Source organism: Aptenodytes patagonicus, chromosome 2 (genome assembly GCF_965638725.1).
Source record: "Aptenodytes patagonicus chromosome 2, bAptPat1.pri.cur, whole genome shotgun sequence".
NCBI classification, from domain to species: domain Eukaryota; kingdom Metazoa; phylum Chordata; class Aves; order Sphenisciformes; family Spheniscidae; genus Aptenodytes; species Aptenodytes patagonicus.
Window position 1 is genome coordinate 135,476,221 of NC_134950.1, and position 20,642 is coordinate 135,496,862.

General features: G+C 37.4%; 1 protein-coding gene across 5 annotated transcripts in view; it reads right to left on the reverse strand.

Moving 5' to 3' along the window:
- The window catches only part of PALS2 (protein associated with LIN7 2, MAGUK p55 family member), a 61,669-nt gene that overhangs the window by 33,878 nt on the left and 7,149 nt on the right, over positions 1–20,642 (reverse strand). For 3 of the 5 annotated variants that reach the window (XM_076331325.1, XM_076331324.1, XM_076331330.1), the window contains exons 2-3: positions 17,125–17,178; positions 8,300–8,335 (exon numbers count right to left, since the gene is read on the reverse strand). The gene's annotated coding sequence lies outside the window, so the exon portion shown is untranslated. The remainder of the gene's footprint in view (positions 1–8,299; positions 8,336–17,124; positions 17,179–20,642) is intronic. The other 2 variants (XM_076331327.1, XM_076331328.1) reach the window with 1 other exon arrangement.

Genomic DNA, 20,642 nt, shown 5'->3' on the forward strand with positions numbered 1-20,642 from the left:
ACAGGCTCTCAGTTGAGGCAAGGTGTTGAAATAAAGGGATTCTTAGGAAAAAGTGACAACAGAACTGAGTCTGAGCTTGGACTCCTAAGAGAAAATGAGATTACAATGGGCCACCCTCCACTCCAGCCCCTGGCTTTGGTGACAGGGAACATACACACACGTAGAATTAATTTCCACAGTCAATTTTCAAAGAACATCTTCATAACCATAGCAGGTTTAAAGCCTCAAGCAAGACTCAGCAGGAGCATACTGGTCTGCTGTGTACGTGCACTGAACAATTTAATCCTACTATGCATATGACCCCATAACTCAAAGAAACTAGTTTGTCATTTGAACCCCATATCAAAAAGGGAAGCGGGGGGAAGACATGTTAATTGGTCTCTGTGGCAAACAGTGTGCATCCTGAGGCAGAAGAATACGGAAATCCCACTTACTAATGCAAAATTTACTAACCAGTATTAACTCCTCCTAATTCAAATATAGCTCTTCAGACAACGAAAGGACGCTTTTAATCTACATACCGTACCTTACAATAGTACATTCAGATCAAACAGAAGTAAAAGATACTATGATAACTCTTCTCTTCTTGTATTTGTAAGAAAAAAGACAGGTTTTCACCAAGCTCTCAACTGTGACTCTTCTATCAAATTTGATTTTACTCTTTCTTTCAGTCCCTAATTCTTGTCTACATTAATTCTATGTAAAGGAAAGAGAAAGCATACATTTAAATAAATTTTCCAGATTTGCCGACAGAAGACAAATGTGTCACTCACTGGGGAAAATTAAAGCTTTCCAGAGTTAATACCTTGCACAGATTTTTTTTTTTAGCTCAATTTCATTTTATTAGTCTCCAACCTTACAAACTAACAGGAATGAAAAGAAAATTATGTATAATAGATTTACATAAACGTATGCATATTTATTTCCACATGACCTACTCATCTGGATAGGAAGGTACAATAAATACCTCAAGGACTATTGGTGAGGCTGGTGCTTCACACAAAGTCTAGAAAGTTAGATTAAAATCTCATCACATACATAAACTTTGGAAACAATTTCTTGTGCTATTTAAAACCTTTTCAAGAGGGATATATCCAAAAGAAAAGTTTCACAAGACATCCAATATGCATAGACAAAAGAAGATTCATTTGTAACTCATACAGCCCTTAAACAATGACAGCTGTGTAAAATTTTTTTCCATTTGTATTCATGTTTTTTAAAAAACGGATTTATGCTTTAACATAAGGCGAAAAAAAAAAGTTATTTTGTATCGGCCACTTCTCTCCCCAGTTACAAATTATAACATTTTTGGCAGCCTAGGTGTACAAACAAGTTCGTTCACTAACAGACTATTGACCAAGAATATATGAACCACTGACAAAGCCCTCTTACTACTGTTAGAGTAAGTTTCAGAAACCAGGTTTTAAGATAAAAGTCTCTGGGAAAGCATTATGCAGTGAGCACATACAACAGTATGTTTGCATTTTCACAGCCAGCAACTGTATTCACTGAGCAGATATCCCATTTAGAAATACCTCCAGAGAAGCGCTATAAAAGTGATGTACAATTGCAGTTTAGCCCCTCTGCTCCTCTACACTAGGCTACAAATTAGTTACACAATCCCATACAAGGTATGCCTACCTTGCTTATGGTAGTAGGGTACAATGATACTTGGGCTCTCAAGCATCCACAGACTTTGCATCTACATCAGTGTAGGTTTTATCCAGGCTATTTGACAAATAAGTGCCAAGCAGGGAGTGTTGGGCCAATGCAGCTATAGTCCTATTGATAGCCACCTTAACTCAAGTATTTCTGGGTGGCAGTCCACTGTAACATCAACTAGGCACATTTTCTAAACAGGATCCCTTCCTCATTCAGTAATACAGTGGATCTCCTCTAGAAAGACAGTAAGACTGCTTAATGAAGGAAGCTGTTGTCTGCAGCGTGCATACTTTACTGACTGCAGAATCAGAGAAATGGATAGCATATATGGCAGTGAATTAGTAAAGGAAGGAGGAAAAGTCTAATTGATAAGAATGAATGCTCCTCTGGATATTCAAATTCTACTCACTGGATTTTTGCATGTTGAAAAGAAATAACATAAATGCTTAGAAATGTTTACTAATTTTTTTACTTATTTTTCGCCAAGTCTCCTGGCAAGCCAAGATTGAGCTATTTTAGCATAACTGTAAATAGAAGCTCAAGCAGTCCCTACCCTTATAAAACCTAGCTCAACTACATCTTACATGCCCATTTTTCGTAACTCTTAAGGTCACAAAAGCTGTGGGGAAGAGCGAACAACCCTTCCCCATCCCAAACACTGTAGCCATACTTCTTTCAGGCTGTGAAGTTTGTCTAAAAAAAGATGAAGCACAAATTTTCTGATGAACAGATGGACCTCACAGCTGCATCTTTTGCAAAGAAAACCACTATTTAAAAATTATTTCAGCGAAGATAAAAAAGGAAACAAAGCATCACATCTCCAAAAACAGCTGAATTAAAAGGTTAAGTCTTATTTGAATATATATATATCATGACCAACAATAAGATATTGGTAAGAGATACACTAAAATCCAGCACTGAGGAAATTGCGTTAGACTTCTCTTTCTTAAAGGATTGTAAAGAAAAAGATCTCAATTGTAAACTACAAAGGCAATTAACTTAACTTGACGCTCACTAACTAAGCTTGATGCTTTGAAGATAAGCCTATACAGGTGTTAAATATTACCAAGTTTTCTGACTTTTTTTAATTAGAGAAAGATTGATGCAAGCTTCAGGCACAGATGATGATTAACTGAGGAAGCATACACATGCACACACACAAATATGCTGAGTATGTCTTTTCTGACAGAGAGAAGCTTCTCATATAATGGTTTAAATTGCACAGGTCTAACCCCACAATTGAAAGTTCTCTCCAGCAAACAAATGGTAGGACAGCAGAAACCTGCACGGTGACTCCTCTATTGTAGTCTGAGCCACCTAATGAATTTGCTTCTTCATTATGGTATTTGTGCCACACTGGAAGAGGCAGGAGGGCTTAAGGTGCCTTCTGAAAGGTTCAGGAGATGCAATTATTTAAAAAGAGAATTCACTTTCCTGTTTTTCTGCTTGAATAGTTTTTATGCTCCACTAAAAAAGTAGCATTTCTTACTGAATTACAGCATATACAACTGTTTGAGAGTAATCAGTTAAAACAAATTATTACTAAAAAGTAAACATTTTCCTCCCAGGGGTACATTCAGGAAATTAGTTGGATCAAGTTATGAAAGCTTAAATTAAGTGGGAAGGGTCCCCACAAGGTCTCTAATCCAACCTCATGCTCTAAGAAGGGACAGCTGTGAGAGCACACCACGTTGCTCAGGGCTTTATCCAGCAAAGTCTTGAAAACCTCCCAGGATGGAGACTACGTAACTTCTCTTGGCAACCACTTCCACTACCTCCTAATGATGAAAAAGGTTTTCCTTACGTACTGCCTGAATTTCTCTTGATTCCATGTATGTCATCTGCCTCTCATCCTCACTGGAACAGGTTGCCCGCATTAGTTGTGGAGTCTCCATTTTCCTGGCATCCTTCATTCAGATGGAAAGCTTCATTCGCTACTATTACTCTTCTTGAACTCTGCTATATACTCTTTCACACCATGTAAATACTACCTTGAAATAAACACTGGAAACTCATATTGATACTATACTGAAAGACAGAAATCTCCACTCCTTTTGTAATAGAAAAGGCCCCACTTTAAACCCATAAACACCATCAGCTCAGTTATGGATGCCTGCGCTTCTCCAGGGCAACTCAGGCAACACTGAAAAAGCTATGCTAACAGTGGTCGTTTTGAGGTAAACATAAGAATTTTCACACCATTAAAAAAAAAAAAAAAGAAAAAAAAGCAGTTCTATGCCTCGAAATAATTACTTTATGAATTGATACTAAATTGCTAATATGCTGTTTTACAGCTTCTAAATACTGTTCATCAGAAATTTAATAACTACAGTAAATCTTTGCTGAACATCTGAACATCACCACTGCCAGTTGCCAACAAATAAGTAAATTTACTTCCACAGTTTCTGAAAACTTTACACATTGCCCTAAATATATGAAGCTTTTGCTCCAGCTGACTGTTTGCATTAGTCTTCCTAAAAGGTAGTACTATGGAGCCAAATTTTGAAACTAATTCCATTTCCCCTCTAAATTGTATATTATACAGTTATGGCACAGCTTAAAGGAAACCACTACTTTTCCACTTGCTATTACAAATGTTCATATGTTGCCATTTGGAAGAAATAATCTTTGAGAAGATCTTTGAAAAAACTTCAAAACATAAGCATTTCTCTGTACCTGCCAAGTTGCACAGATATGAAGACCAAATATTTCAGACGTTGAAGAAATTAAAAAGCATTTAAGTAATCCAGAAATCTAAATCTGTTGGAGGCAGTAGAGGTCAGTAGAAAGAAAAGGAGATATTCTATACTTTTGAAAGCCTCTACCTATAGTCTAGACAAGTAGGGCTGTATATATGTGAAAGCTTCCACTGCAGGAAAAAATTTAAGTGCTCCAAGAGGAGAGAAATTAAAAACAGTATTGTGCCTCAAATTACAAGCAGCAGTTGCATTTGAAATAAAATACGGAAGGAATTTAATGCAAAAGCTTCAACCACCATACAGCACAAACTACAGTGTATAAAAGCAAGTCAACTAAAAGCTTTTTAAAAAGGCTAGATTGTTTCTTTTTTTTTTTTTTGTAGTGGTCTTACTTTTCAGCTACAGATGTTAAGAAAGTATATACTGATGTCACACAAAGACTACTGTACTTTAAATGAATACTAGCATATGCCCCAGGAGAAATTTCAATTTTGGTGAACAAAGACTGTATTCCCTTAGTTCTTCAACTACTTTAGTACTTCAGGTACTACGGATATTTTATATAATAATATCCTTATATATAATATAATGATATATAATAACATCCTTATTATCTTCCTGAATAATAAGGATATTTTAAACCTGATTTTTAAATGAAGGCAAAATGCATTCAGTGGATATGCAGTCTAAGATACTACTTCGTACCCAAAGTTTCAGTAAAAATTCAACAAGTTTCAGGACATATCCTGCACTCCACTCAACTTATACAACACGCTGAACTTACTGGATCACATCAGTCATCTTCCCTGGTATTTTGCAAGAAACAGCTGGATGAAGAAACTTGTATTCTCTGCAGCCACATACATAGGCAATTAATGTCAGTATTTATGAAGTCCAAAATGCCAGCATAACAGATGCAACAAAATAAGTACAGCTTTTGAAGCATGCCTTTCTCTGTATCTTAATTTTTGAGCTCTAATGTGCACCCTTCCAAATGAATCAAAGCTTTTTATCTCTGTATTTCTGTCACAGGACTCAAAATTGTTTATCTGTTGCAGGGTGACAGAGCCTGAAGACAGCGTAACTGACTGACAAAATACTAACAACATAAGTAAAGACCACAGTTACATACCCAGGAGCAAGTTATGTGTAACAAAAAAAAAAAAAAATTCAGTTTACTGTACCACTTTTCTTGGTGGAAAAGTTGAGGTGAAGTCATGCAGAACCATCTATACAATTTTATCTCATTGATAACTTTATCCAAAGGCCAACTGGAAATCAACGACAAGATCTTCCTAAATCAGATCCCTTCTTCACACAAGTACTAAATTCAGACGTGAAGAGAAAAGAGTGAACACCCTTCCAAAGGGAAAGGAGAATTCCACTTTAAGTGTTATGTGGTTTCATCTTGTTACTGGTCTCCAATCAACATTGTCATAGTGAAAGGCAAGCTGTGAAACTTCCGAGTTGTATGTTCTGCCCCACTTCTAAAAATGGGCACCCCAGCAGCCACAAAAAGGGAGGTTCAAGTTCTGTCATGAATGTGTTTCTTCAACCATTTGCACTTTCATCTAGGCACACTATGCAGGCATATTTTCAAAGAAGAAGATTAAAATTCACAAGGATTGTAAGGTACTCTACTGCCAGTGTAAATGTCATGGCTCAGAACAATACTTACAGAGCTATTTTGTAATGTGGTTTGGGTACGTCTGCAAACAAGACAAGGTACTTGTAATACACAAAATTGGATACTCTACTGCATAGCAAAGTAACAACACTGTGCACCTCCAGAGACCCATGATGAATCTGATCACTAGAGATCTTGTTGGTTCCACTGGAGTTTGCATCTCAGGGGTGCTTACATCCTTCCATCTGAAAGCGCCTGATCACTCAACAGAACACCAGCAGGAAATAATCAAAAAAATCAACACTTCAGATACCTGGGCACTTCCTTAATCTTGGTTAATACGAAATTTAGCTTAAACAATTCTTTCTGTTCCCTGTTCTTAATCCAAATTATTTACAGCTAGCAAACAACACCTCAGTTTTCATTCTTCTAACCTAAAGAGAGTAATTTTCTGCCATAAAGAGGGCGATTTCTCCTCTCCTATATTGATTAGGAAAGAAGCAAGCCTGGCATAATTCCTCTGTACCTCTTCCAGCCTGCACCTTTTTTCCAATATGGACAGTCATGATTGTGCAAAGTATATCAGACAAGAGTCTCATGAGTGCCTTGCACAACAACACTAATACTTCCCTTTCTACTCATACAGATAGATCATGAGATCTATTTTGACTTTCTCACAGTTATATCATACTGTCAGTTCAATCTACTGGTCTGTCACAAAAGAACTTCTGTCTCCTCCAAACCTTAAATTTGCAGCTGAACAAAGTGTCCTCTTCCTTAAATGCAAAACACTACATGTATATTTTGTCCCACTGCTATTACTCTAGGCTTCAAATCAGTTTTTGGCACTTTGGTTTTGATCCTCTTTTGCTTCAGTGAAAATGCATAGACGAATTTCACCAGAAACCACCCTTCATCCAGATACTACTGCTGCTTTTAACATTACCTCCTTCTACAGCTTTAAGTGTAGAAGACACTGAGGAATTCTAACAGTTAAGAATTTTATGATGAAGGGTTTTGATATCGAGTGAAGTAAAGCTGTACTAACACATTCTCAGACTTATTTCACAACAACAGCAGAATGCTTTTTTAAATGAAGGCATTGAAACACAGCACTTTCAAAATCTGATTGCCCCATTATGATGCAGCCACTCCAAAAATCGCACCTATGCCTTTTTAATACATCACACCCATATATTAACATTTCATGTATGCCCTGTTTCAGATCTCCGTTATTGTGAAGTATTTAATTATCACTTCCAACCTAAAACACTGGAGTATTTCAACTAGATCTGCGTCAATGCAGATATAAAAATATTTTTATTTGAGATGCTGCACAGCATTTGAAAATTGCTCAATAAATTCATATACAGAAAACAGAAATGCAAGACAGCTTTTTAGAGCACAAAATAAATTAAAGCACTTTAGAAAAGATTTAGACTATCTCAACACATTATTTAATCAAAAATGAAAGTGATTCTGATTTAAAATAGAAAAGATATTTGACTATTATATGACTATTATATCTACCCCATTTTTCTAGGAGGAAAAAGACCCACCATGCAAAACTACCATAAGGAATTTTTCAGTTAACTCAGAGCCTACTTAATTTCACTGAAAGTTTTCCGCTGCATCACAACTTGCAAGTCAAAAATTTAAGACAGGAGTGAAACTGCAAAAATTGTAAAATCTAAATGAAATTATCTCTGGCCTACGACCTCAGTTTTCAATTTTACATGATCACCTAGTACATTTTCCAGAAGTTTCATTTGAAGTTCATTCCTAAACTGTAATGCTCCCACTTCCACTAAAATAATCCCTCTTATTCAAGCACTCCCCATCTCTGCCCAAACTTATTAGGAAGCTGCAAAAGCAAGTTGCTAAATTAACAATGTTATAGTTCAGGGTGACTTGCAACAGAAAGGGAAAAAAAAAGTTTTCTTTACTACCCTTGTCATATGATGCAGTTCTCGTTTACTCTAAGGACACAAGGTAAAGCCTTACCTACAAAGAAAATTTACCAAAACACTTGGAATGTTAGTAGTGATGTAGCAGATAGAAAATGGCTTTTCAAAATTTGTTTGCAGAACAACATTGCTGATGTTTTTAAGTGGTGAAAAATACCACATAAAACCTTTGTACTTTAATACAGAGATGGCAAAACATGATGGCATGTTAAATGCTTACTTGACCTGCATGAATGCCCAAAATGCATCTCAGTCATTTCTCTAGTAAGAGACTCTATTCTATACTTTTAATTTAATGCAGTCAAGATTTACACAATTACCTATTCATTATCCTAAACACTTACCTTCCTTTAGTCCTTTGAAGGATATGTTCAAGAACCCTAGAAAAGGAATAAAAAGATCACCTTGACACGCAGATTGTGAAAGGAACTGAAAAACTCCATGGAGTAAGTAATACTGCACTTAGTCATGTGTTTCACCTTCCAGACTACTTCCCCGCAATATGTTGTCAGGATTTATTTAGGATCACAAATGCTTAATTAAAAATGGGAAATTTCATTTCAATTTAAGAATATCTGGGCACAGTAACAGGGGAAAAAGTTATTTCTAGTGGTCTTGGGACACCTTGCATTAAGAACTACACATTTTTAAGAAAATTACCACTTCGAATGTTCACTTTGAATGTTCACCACCGTCACTTTCAAGTCAGTTTCCAACTTACTGCTGTAAACACTGAAGGACGATGTTCTGTGTTTTATAAGGTGGACACAGACACAGAAACTGCAAAGGGTATCTTCAAAACAGTATTTTGCACTTGTACCTCTGATGCATACTGACAAGTTTGAAATTTTCTACTCTATTTCCTTAGAATACCAAGTTTGGTTTCATTAAGTTTTGCCTAAGAACTTCTGAATTTAAGAACTTCTGAATTTTCAGTCATGTACTCTGTCACCCCAACTAAAGCAAAAACAGAGAACTTTTAAGTAAAGGCTTACAGTGAGTAACTTGCGATCAAATAGTTACAAGTTTTCCAATTAAACAATGAGTTTTAAACACCTTTCCATTCAACTCTTCCTTTGGAAAGTGGGATACTAGATGACAGAAGCTCAAGGACATGATGAAGCTCCAGTGTAGTGGAAGGGCTGCAGTAAAAGACAGGGGAATATAGTTCATGCTCAGAAATACAATGATCAGCTTCATATATCAACAAAAACCTTGCTTCCAACAACTACTGACGGCTTCATTCCCAATGTCCAAAGAATGTGCTTAAATGAAGTACAGCTTACTACCAGAACTAAAGATTAAGTGGGAAGTTAGAAACATGTTATATGCCCAGATAGAATCTGCTGCTATTGCACGCAGAGCCTAGTAACTGCTGTAGTGGAAGGCAGTCATCTCACTTCAGTTTATTTCTCTGCTTTGATAGCAGTAACTATTCAAGAACATACTTCCAGTCACCCACATTACACAAATCACTCCCTCAGTTACTGTTGCACAAGCCAAGTTCTGCACATCTTCAGTTCAATTATTTCCTTTTTTTCAAAAGAAATTCTGGAAAATGCAAAGACAGCCGGACTTTTCTTCTTGGTCAGTTCACACCACTGCAAAACTTAATCAAAGAATACAGTCTATCAAAGCTTTTTATCATTTTCTGAGACAGGTAAATTGCTGTAATATCTGAAAGTAGAAATGTTTACAACTACAACTTTCACTTATATTTCATTATCTCTTATAACATGTTTTCTTGTAAAAATGAGGCCATGATGGAACTTAGCTTTTTGAGTGCATCTGAAATGTGAGAAAGTCTACAGAGGGTAAAAAATAAAAAATTTTAAGATAATTTCTTTCTAGACTCCAAACTGCAATTGCTGTTTTTTAAAAGCAGTTCATACATATCCTCATATGCTAACTCTCTTCAATCCCATTTATGGTGAAACAATAAAAGCCACAGACTCTCTTGGTTTTGGCCCAAGTCCTTTGTTCTATTCTTTCCCCCACTGCTTAGAGGTCTCAGAGAAAGGGATGGGAGGAGAAAAGAGAGGAAGATGTTAGTACAGGCAGCACCTGACTGAGCCAAGAACCTCATTGGTTTTTGACAGCGGAACCTCTCAGATTTGCACAAGTTCCCAGGCCCAGTTACGTGGGTATCTAGTAGTCAGAATTACTTAGAATATAATGCCATCAACAGAAAAGAAGTGGAGAGGACTCTCAAAATAGCCTATTAAAGTCCTCCTATGTACAATCAGAAATGGCAGGTTAGGGACCATGATCCTTCTCCATCCTCAGCCTTGGAATTCCACTGCAATAGATAAATAATTCCATGTTTCACCTTTTCCACAAGAAGGTTTTATGAAGTCTGGGTCCCGACCTGAAAAAGAGTAATTGCTTTGCCAACCATCTTCAGCATGGCAGTTAAGAGGACTGTCTCATCACGCTAAATGAGCTCTCAGAGCAGTCTGTCCCATCCATAGTAGTTTCTGCTTATTATACTCCCCATTAAATTCCTCTTTACAGAAGAGTATTGGGCCTGAGAGATATATAAAAAGGGAGTAATGTACCCTCCTATGGATAAATTGGTTCTTTGGACACAACTAGCTTTAGGATTGCGGAATAATTTAACATGAAGTTACCCTCAAGTTCCCAAGTGAACTTAAAAGGGCAACGATGTGTTCTTCTGTAATGCTAGGATACCCAACATTTTCTGGGAGTTAGAAGGTCAAAAAAAACATTCATGACATTCATAACTATTGGCAACAGAGAAAACAAGTACTATCTCAGCAGACAGGTCATACAGCACACACAAGGTAATAAGAATCAAATAGATGGAGTAGTCATTGGCTCATGCAAACTCAGCACTGAAGTTAAATGGCCACATTCTTCCTCATAATTTTGAAAGGTCTGAAACAAAACATAGGCTAAGAATGCATTTTCAGAAAATGTAAATTCCTCTTGATAAAAAGGAAATCAACCTGTTTAGCTGTTTTTTCAAATAATCAGCTATATTTTTTTCATTTTCCACTACATTGTTCCTGGAGACATGCCCAAAACCCAAGTGAAATCTTGATTCTTCTTCAACTTTTTGGATACCCTGTCTATTAACATGGCCCCCAGCATACCTGCACACATTCCACTTGTCATGTGGTACAAGAACAAGTCTTATACTCAGGACAGAATCTGGTTGGCTGTCTCTCCTCAAAGAGCAGCTGAGATTTTTAAGCAGCCCAGGCTTGCACTTCCCTAAATCAACAGATCCTGATAGCTCAGCTACAAGCATCCTACATGTCAGCTACATGCATGTGCAAAGCTGCAAGGTAGCATGCTGGAATTTAGCTTGCTTTTTGGTCCAGTTGGGAGGGGAAAATAGCTTGAGGAAACAGATATAAAGTAAACCACATGCAGGTAGACTGCCAGAACACCTGTCCCTGGACAGATCCAATGGCACGCTAACAAAGGCACAAGCCCAGCAGCCTGTTCATAGCCAGGCACGCACTCACTGGATTGCTGGTCCACCTACTAGCGTTAGTCTGCACACAGAGATCCATTAGAAGCATCAGATCTTCATGTTGAAACTTCCTTTGGAACACTCAGTTTGGAAGAGACCTTAGCAATAATAATAGCACACTGCTTGGAAAGGTATCTTTTTATTTTCATTAATATAATATCCTTTCCATAAATCAAGCTTACTGATGGCACCGAGTATACCTCTACAGAAACTTGCCATGGTAGCAAATAGCAATGACACTTGATCCCATAAGAAGGAATTTGTGTTCAACGACTGAAGCAATGAACTACACCAAGGAGCATTGTAATTTCCTGGTCTCATGTGCCTGTTATACTTTTCTTGCTCTAACAATACCTGTAAACCCACACTCTGGCTCCATATAACTCCTCTTGACTTATATTATACATACCTACCTGACTACAAGAAGGGAAAGAAGTGTAGGAAGCAAGTGGACATGGACGTATCCAAACTTAAGATTGGGCGCGTGAACTATGATTCAGAAACAGCAATTCAGATTTTCACTATTGGCAATAAATTGAGTTTTGTACCAATGGATTTTACACCTCTTTAGACTCATGAGGTGTCAGTCGTCTTTGTTTCTACAGGTAGTCAGTCCAAATAAAATTAAGTGTTACCAAATCCACTGACTGCCTCAAGACAAACAACAGAGTTCAATTACCCACATACTATTGCTGTGTATGACAAATGTCAAATGAGAGTCCCAAGACAGTTATTTGATCTTAAAGCCAAAAGTAGTCAGTGGCCCATATTCAGTACTGGAACACATGGAAAAAGAAAGAGTCTAAACTTCAGTACAAACCGAAAAATATTTTCATCCATTCTGAAGATGATACTGACTAACAGCAGGACACTGTAGAACCCTTCCTCTAAAGGATTTTCACCAAAGACTTACAGATAAAGCACTGTCAGTTTTCCTAATTCTTCTTTAACCAAGTCCATCACTCAGCAGGCAGTTCTTGTTCTAGACATATACCTGAACCTAAACAGGTATCTTTTTGTGAGAAAGGAACATTCATACAATGTTGTATGAGCACATATGTCGGATCCCTTGATTTAAAGTATCAAGAAGACTATCTTAAGTTCAAGACTTAATAAAATAAATAAATCAGTAAAGTAATTCTACCAGTCGTGCTCTTCAGTTATGGGGCTTTCTAAGAACAGGCAGATACAGGTTCTTCTGTATGATAGATACAGAAAAACAATGCAAAGACTGACAAGAAGAGAAGTGCATAGTGCAGCACAAATTTGCTAGTTCAGCAGAGCTGCAAGACTCTACCGTAAATTTTAAGCAAGGAAATATCACTGCAACTGCATCTGAAACATTCTTGCTTTCCCTAAAAATTTTTACTTGAATCTACAGTGCTAACAGCAGAGCCAATGCAATACACAGTGTCCTAAGATTTTTGAGGAAAGGAAATAGATTCCATAAAAGACACACACTACAATAAGAGGACCCCAAAGAAACTTAGAGACACAGCACTTCTGATGCCTTGTACAAAGATGACTGTAATAAAAGAACTCGCTGATTTTAATCCTTTGAAGGTTTTTGTTGGATTATATTTTTGGGAGGGGTGGAAAATATATTTTAATGAGCTTAATCACCACTGAGATGCAGAAATTCAAGATCATCTTAGTGTCAGATTCTCTCTCATGGTTTTTTTTCAGTCATCTGTTTTGTACATTTCCAAATTATACCAGCCATCATAACACACATGCATGCACACACACACCAACATCAGCATTTACAACTTTTAGCCAAAATTTAAACCCTACCATACACAGAAAAGCTGGTCATCTCTCCAACACAGAAACAAGAGTAAAATTTTGTTTGAGGCCCAAAATTCCTGAACACCTATTTAATAGCAAATTATTTGGAAATGTATTGAATAAAAGGCAAAAAATGGCTGGAAAGTAGGCAACACATTATGATGAAGTTAGAAAAACTAGATACAGCAAAAGGAGTGGCTCAGAAGGAAAAAGAAAAAATGTAAGATGGCTTACCGCATGTGCCAGCTGATGGCCCAGGAACCACACCTGGCCTGTCATTTTTGCACACAGTCTAGCACTAAAAGACAGTGCCTTCACCATGCTGGAAGGGGTAGTGTTTAAATGGGACTGCCACCTGCTCCACCTGTCTTCATGTATACAGTCTGGCACTTCTACCTGGAAGATGACATTATGCTTACTACTCCTTCCTTGATGGGAAAAAGAGGGAGGTTCCCAAAGCTGAATAGGTTCAACCTGCCACTCATTGTGCTCCTTTTTCAGCCTACTGCCTTAAAAAAAGTTTGTTAGACAGTATTACAGAGAAGTGGGATTCGCTAAAATATTACTGAAATGATTTAAGTATATGTTCAGCTGCAAGCAGGAAACTAATCCCAGTGACTTCAAAGTTAAGGCATCTGTTAAAGTTGTTTTTGGGAATTAGGCCAGAGAAAAAGAGCAAAAAGGAAGGAAGTGACCTACTTGAATGAAAGACTCATTCTGAGGTTTATATGTTCAGATTCCCCCAAAAGAGGCTGACAAGAGGTATTTGCATATATTTCCTTAACTACAAATTGTGAAACGTCACATAGTATAACTCTCGATTAACCCATTTGGTTCACAAAGGTTATTCATACTCATATATACTCAAGATTTTTTCCACTATCCTTCCATTCACTGCCTGTTTCTGTTCACCCAAGAAAGTACTCCTCCTGTTTCCTAAGTTTACCCAAATGCTTGAAAAACAAGAGTAGAGACTAAAACCAAAATGGCGGCTTAGCTGCATTAAAAGGATGAGTAGTTTGAGTAAAAACAATCTGTGCTATAGACATTTAGAGATCTTTCTAACATGTTTAAATTCTATGTTAAAGGATGGCCAGGATCTGGAGTCCTGATGACTCTTCAACTTCTTTTGCCTTTCTTCATCTTGTTAACTCAGTCAGAAGCTGCCAATGAACTCTAAAAACTATGTAATAAAAGCTTTAGCAGGATTCTAATTTTGGTCACAGATAACCAAGTATAGTAATTCTAGATAATATTAGCTGAGATTTATGATGCATTCAACATCTTCAGATGCACAAGAGTATTTTTGGGCATCACTTGAACAGACAATATTCAATGTACAGCTGGTAAATTTTACTTCTCTTTTTTCTCCTATTTCTATACAAGAAGTACATGCGTGCTGCATTTTATCTCAATTTTCTTCTAAAGGATCTATTTCTTCAGCAAGAGAAAAGACAAGTCTAGTCAAGCCTCACTTTCAAGACATCAGAAGATCAAACTATAGCTATTTTTGAGAATGGAAGTTAGATATACAATCGTCACTTCTCTGAGCAAGACATACCAATAGTTAGAGGAAGACCTGCCCTCCTGGTCCAACTTGGGATAAGAAAAGTTGGTCAATGCAATGCTGTTGTATCATTTCTAAACTACAAAAAAAACCCAATTGTTTGTTTTACCTACCACTATCAAAATCTCTTATCCCAAGAAGAAAGAGTGCCTCAAAAAGCCTAGATCAAGTTCTTGGTAATGGAACTGCTCTTTCTTCTATACACTTCCCAACTTACGTCAAGCCTGAGAACTTCCATATTCCACTTATCCCAAACTAGGGGTTTGCCAGTGACTACACTTCTTGTTCAAAGGTGATAAGATAGTCACCTTGAAAAAATATTTTTTTAAACATTTTTTAGAAAACTACATTGGGACACTGCTTCTTTATCGCCTCTTCAACTGACTGATGAAGGGATCAAACACAAGAACCTCGACTTTTACCAATAAGTGTAAAAAGATGAAATACTGAAAAGCAAAGAGGAAAGAGCTCTTTACATCTCGCTGGGTCCTTGCTATCACATTTCCAACAGGTAGCAGAAACTATTTCTATAGCACTATGCCTCTATTCTGTATGGCTATCACTGCTTGGATTCTAAGATCTCCTATCAAGCTGGTTTCACTGAACAAAATACATCTCCTGCTCACTGTTAACACAAGATGGTCTAGAAGTCTTGAATCCATCCTTCTTACTTGCATCAGAGGACTGAACCAAGAAGCTTAAAAGTCATTGGGTATTACTGTAAACTTGGAAGTGTTTTCCAAGTGATACTGAATACAACAAAATCCTAGCTACCTGTAGAATGATTGAAGTGAGTGAAAGATGAGCCAGTTGCTACAGTTCATTCCCAATTCTGAGTAGAGATATAGGACAACGTGAAGAGGGACTTTAGGAAGAATGTTTTTTTAATCACAGCAATCTAAAACAGATCACTGCTTCCTTATTATCCATGTGTTTCCACAGACCGGTTGAAGATTTGTTTCCAAGCACAGGATACCATACTGTCAGTCTGACTTGAAAGAGTATTTCTATTGCTAATCTAGAAGTCTTTCCTTTAGCTTCAGATGACCACCTGTTATCAGCACAGACACGTAAGTTCAAAGGACTCTATGACCAACCAACCCAAAATTCAAACTATTAAGATGTTCTTCATTTAGCCCCATTACACTGTATCTTTCTGTGTTTATTAAGCACTGAGAGCAGAAGAACCTTTAAAGCAACACCAAGATCTTGGCCAAGGCTAGGTCCACCTTACACAGGGTGCCTGGGTGGAAGATGGGATCAGAAGGAACATGTCACACAGCAGCAGTCAGATTTCTGGAGAGCAGGTAAATATGCAAACAGGCATATAGGCTCCAGTGCTTGGAGGCTAAACATCTATTTCTGCTGTTTCATCTGGACACATCATTAGGCAGAATGGAGCTATGGCCAACCTAAGAACAATCTGTGGGTATCCTGGTCAGTCTGACATGCTTCCTAAACTACATAGATGGGTAATCATTAATCTGCTGCAAACTTACCACCAGCTCTATTACCAAAACAAGAACTAGTACTGGCTCAATCTTCACAGTAGGCTACAATGATACACATATCACATCTCCGTTATCAAGCACTCCAGAGAAAACGTCAATTATTTAAAGAAACTAAAGAGTAATCCAGACCAAGGATAAGAGTTTCTCATGTTTAATCAAACAGATCTCCAGTGCACAGTAGTAATTTATACATGAATACTAGTCCATGAAGAAGTTGAGACTAGTTTTAAAATGGAAGCATCTTGAATAGTAAAAGCACACAATACAAATTACATAAACAACCCACAAACCTGATTTGGTTCAAAAAGTCTTCAAGTTAAACATTAGTTGGATTCTAGGAGATTACCTGGGGAAAATATCATGTATGCTTACTTTGGTTTTATACTTTCCTAGACACGTTATGGATGCTGGGCTTTTTGTTTACAGACAAGTGTTCCCTTTTTTAAGATATATAGGTATGTATGTACATACACACATACACTCTTAACACATATATATAAAATACTATATAAAAAAATGCCCTCTATGTATGTATACATATATGTATCTATGTATACAGTCACGCACACACATACCAAAAAAAAAATGTATATATATATTTTTAAAGAGTATTTAATGGATTGACTGCCATCTCCAACCCATTACTGAAAACAACCCTGTTCACTTCAAATGGGTAATATCCCAACATAGAGCAAGATCACATCAAACAGGAGAAAGGTCCTGATGCAGGGTCTTTCTTCAGTGCAGTATTAGGGAGTAGGAATCTTTTTCTTACAGGTAGCCACACCCAGAGCTGCTTACCTGTGCCTGGTATTTTAGATCATCCTCTTGCGTTTACACTGGCTCCCTAATGACCTGTAGAAAAGCAGAGAAAAAGAAAGGATGGCAAATACATTATCTCTGTCGTCTACAAGGGGACAAACTTTCTGGAGACCTTCAGTCTTGTGCCTTTAGCAGAAAGACTGATAATGCTGTCTTAGTTTTCAATCCCCTCCGCAAAGCAATCAGATCTTTTTGGAAGCTGTTAATGTGCAGGCCCAGGGCAATTACATAAGATGTTATTTTAGTCGCGAACAACACATCAAATTTTGGATTCTGCTACTGTTGCAGATTAGCACAATGAAATTCTTCACCGGTTTTTGGCTAATGATGTCTAGGCGCTTGGGGACCATGATATGCTTCTTTATCCCTTTCCGGAAGCTGAATTTAAGGCTATTCAGACACTAAATTTTCTGGCCCCAGCTCCTTCCTATCAAGAGACATCCATGTCTTCTGTCTTCTTGAAAATCTGCTCAGATATAATGTTAATAGGAGCTCCTGATAGATTCTGAATGGTTTCAGAAGTTGCACTGCATGTTGGAAAAAGGATATGGAGTTAGACAGACCTTCGGTCTGTCCCAATGACAGTTCTTATTATAGGAAAACTTACCTTCTTAAAGAGTGCCCAAATACTTTCAGGTTTGTACTGGACTCAAGTAGCTAGGCTGTAGGACTTCACTAACAATGCAAGTAACAAGTTTTATCCATTAACGTTGCATTTAACAAACAAATAGTGCATTAGTATATAACACTCCTGCACTGTGATACCAGATACCAACTACAGAATTAAAATGAACTGCCTCTACAGATATCCTGGCTAGTCTTGTATTCAACACAAACAGGAAGTCATGTCCTGAGACCTCAAAACACCAAAGATTTCCTTCTGCCTATTTCAAAACAGCACTACATTCTCAAACAATGAGGTTCACTTACAAATTCACCTTTGCAGATTTCTCTGATCTAATGCTTAAGTACATAGCTACTTCTTAAAGTAAGAAAAATCCAAATAGAAACAGGCCATTTATATAAAAGCATTTGCATTTTAGAATTAGTGTCCCACCATGGTTCACAATCATCTCTCCAGAGAATTGTCCTTCCTGCTGAACTTCATGAAGAAAAATGGGAAAAACATTTTCTTGACTGTAGTATCTCCCAAGACTAACTCTGCTCCTCTGTTTATTTCATACTGACTGGTTTTCTGTCCCAAGATTTTGTAATAGAGGTAAAATGGAGTAACTTGTTTTATTCATGCAGCTTACTGCCAAACTACTTGAAAGGTTTGCAAACCCAGAACTCTGGAAATACAGATTTAACAAAAACATTGCTCTAGCTAGACTTACTTAAATGTCACAACTGAAAGATTTAGTGTGCTTACTCTCTGCTTATTAAGTAAATATTTCCAGTATTTCCAAATTAAGAAACTCTACAACTGAGACTAAGTGAATACAACATAAGCTCCAGGAGTAGAGCAGATTATCTACCTGGAGAAAATAAAGTTACAGGTAAAAAAAAGTTAATGTAAACCTTTAAAATGCAAGTATTCTTAGCTATCCCAATCTAGTAATAAGGAAGAATAGCAAGCATTAAAAGTGATCTGAATTTTGAAGTAATTACAGAAAAATAAAACTCAATGTATTAACTCACCCTGGAGGAAAAACCAGAGTAATCTAATTCAAACTAGTCTATGGCTGTCCAGAGAGATTACCTTCTGGAAGTAGAGTAATTATATTTGTAAAGTAAAATCACTTATGCCTGGGGTGGGGAGACCCAAAGGTTTTCTTTTTTTTTAATTTGAAATGCATAAAAGCTTCAGAATGGCATGAATACTGAGAAAATAATTTTGTGTACAAAAGTATGCATTCTGTGTAATGTTCTTTATCGGTGGGGGTAAACAGATATGTGTAACCAGTAAGACTTTAGAACACCAGATGTCAAGCATGAACGGACATATAGTTCCACTTTTTCATATAGTGCCCATGCATTCTCAGCTAAGTAGCAGAGTGTTTTGGAACTTCTTGCAAAAGCACTTCTTGCCAAATTTGTAATTAGACTAATCCTTATAACTCTAAAGAAAAAATTCCTACTGGTTTCACTGAAAATTTCTCTATATAGGTTTTTGCCAGTACCTTACAAATGAGATTACTTTAAAAAAATAAACCACTATATTCTTATGAGCTCTAACTTACTTAATAGACCACATAAAGTGTTTTAATTCAACATCTCCAGTTAATAGCAAGACCTAACAGCACCATTCTGACAATCTCACTGTGATACAAAACTGTCTCAAAATAGTTTTGGTGGCTTTATGGAGAAATAAGATGCGTGGTCAAACAAGGCCTAACTGTATGTCTTGTCTACAGAAAAGAACTTTACTAGGAGCCAGAAGGTCAAGTTTTGAACAGTTAAAAAGAAACAAAGTGAAACAATACCAGAAGCTTGGAATCAGGTATGAAGCATTCACTTCTCTTGGAAATTTCAAATGACTTATGACAATATATCTTGAGACCTTCCACTTTATTAGGAGTCCAGCTGCTGAACAGTCCACCCTCCTCTTTTCCATTTCCCACTCATTAGTACCAATGAAGTACTTCCTTCTGAAGACCCCCATTCAACAGTTTTACTGTTGCTGCTTACAGCTTTCCTGAACTGTAATAGCATGGAATCTGACCTAAGACTGAGAACTGTACGGTAAACTTGGTAAGAACTATGCATTTCATTCTGCTGCTGTTTAGTTAGTCTGTGCTGTTTGCAGAGCTATTTGCCAGGATTTGGCAGTTAAACGCGTACGCTTCAATTCATAGCTAATAAATTCCGTTCAACAGTAAACTTGCATGCTTCCAGGTGACAGCACAAAAAATCCCAGCAAACAGGCTGCAGTGACTTCACCAAGTAATAGACTACTGGATGGGGGATTCACTTTTTGATCCAATTACTAGACCAAGATTTCGAAATGTATCAAGTTTTGGCTACAGTGGTTTTGTGGTTTTTTTTTTTTTTTAATTGTATTGAGCTACTTACTTGTTAAGTAGCACCGGCTTATTTATCACTGTACGCAGCTAAGCAAGCAGGCACCCATACAAAAATAGCGGGCTCCTGTCACTCAGCCAGAGCACTTCCCCAAGTTCGATGTCACGGCGTAACCACTAGAGGGAGCGTTCGAGCCACAGTTCCATCGAGAAACGGGAGGGGCTCTGCCTCAGGCTTTCATACTTGACACTCGGGACTTGGAAATAATTACATTAAAAACACCTTACTACACCTTTTAACAACACCCAAAGCCTCTTACCCTTCTCACCACTGTACACATCCAGTTACTCTCCCAGCCCGATAGCAAGATTTCTAACAATGTCTTGATCCCTAAGACCTACATCTTGGGAGCCGGGGCAGGGGGCGGACGGACACAGACAGAGATGGATGGAATTTTTTCCTACCTTATTATGCATCAAACTTAAGAGACAATTCAACTGCCAACTTTTCAGTGCTCTCCTACGCCTCTCCTA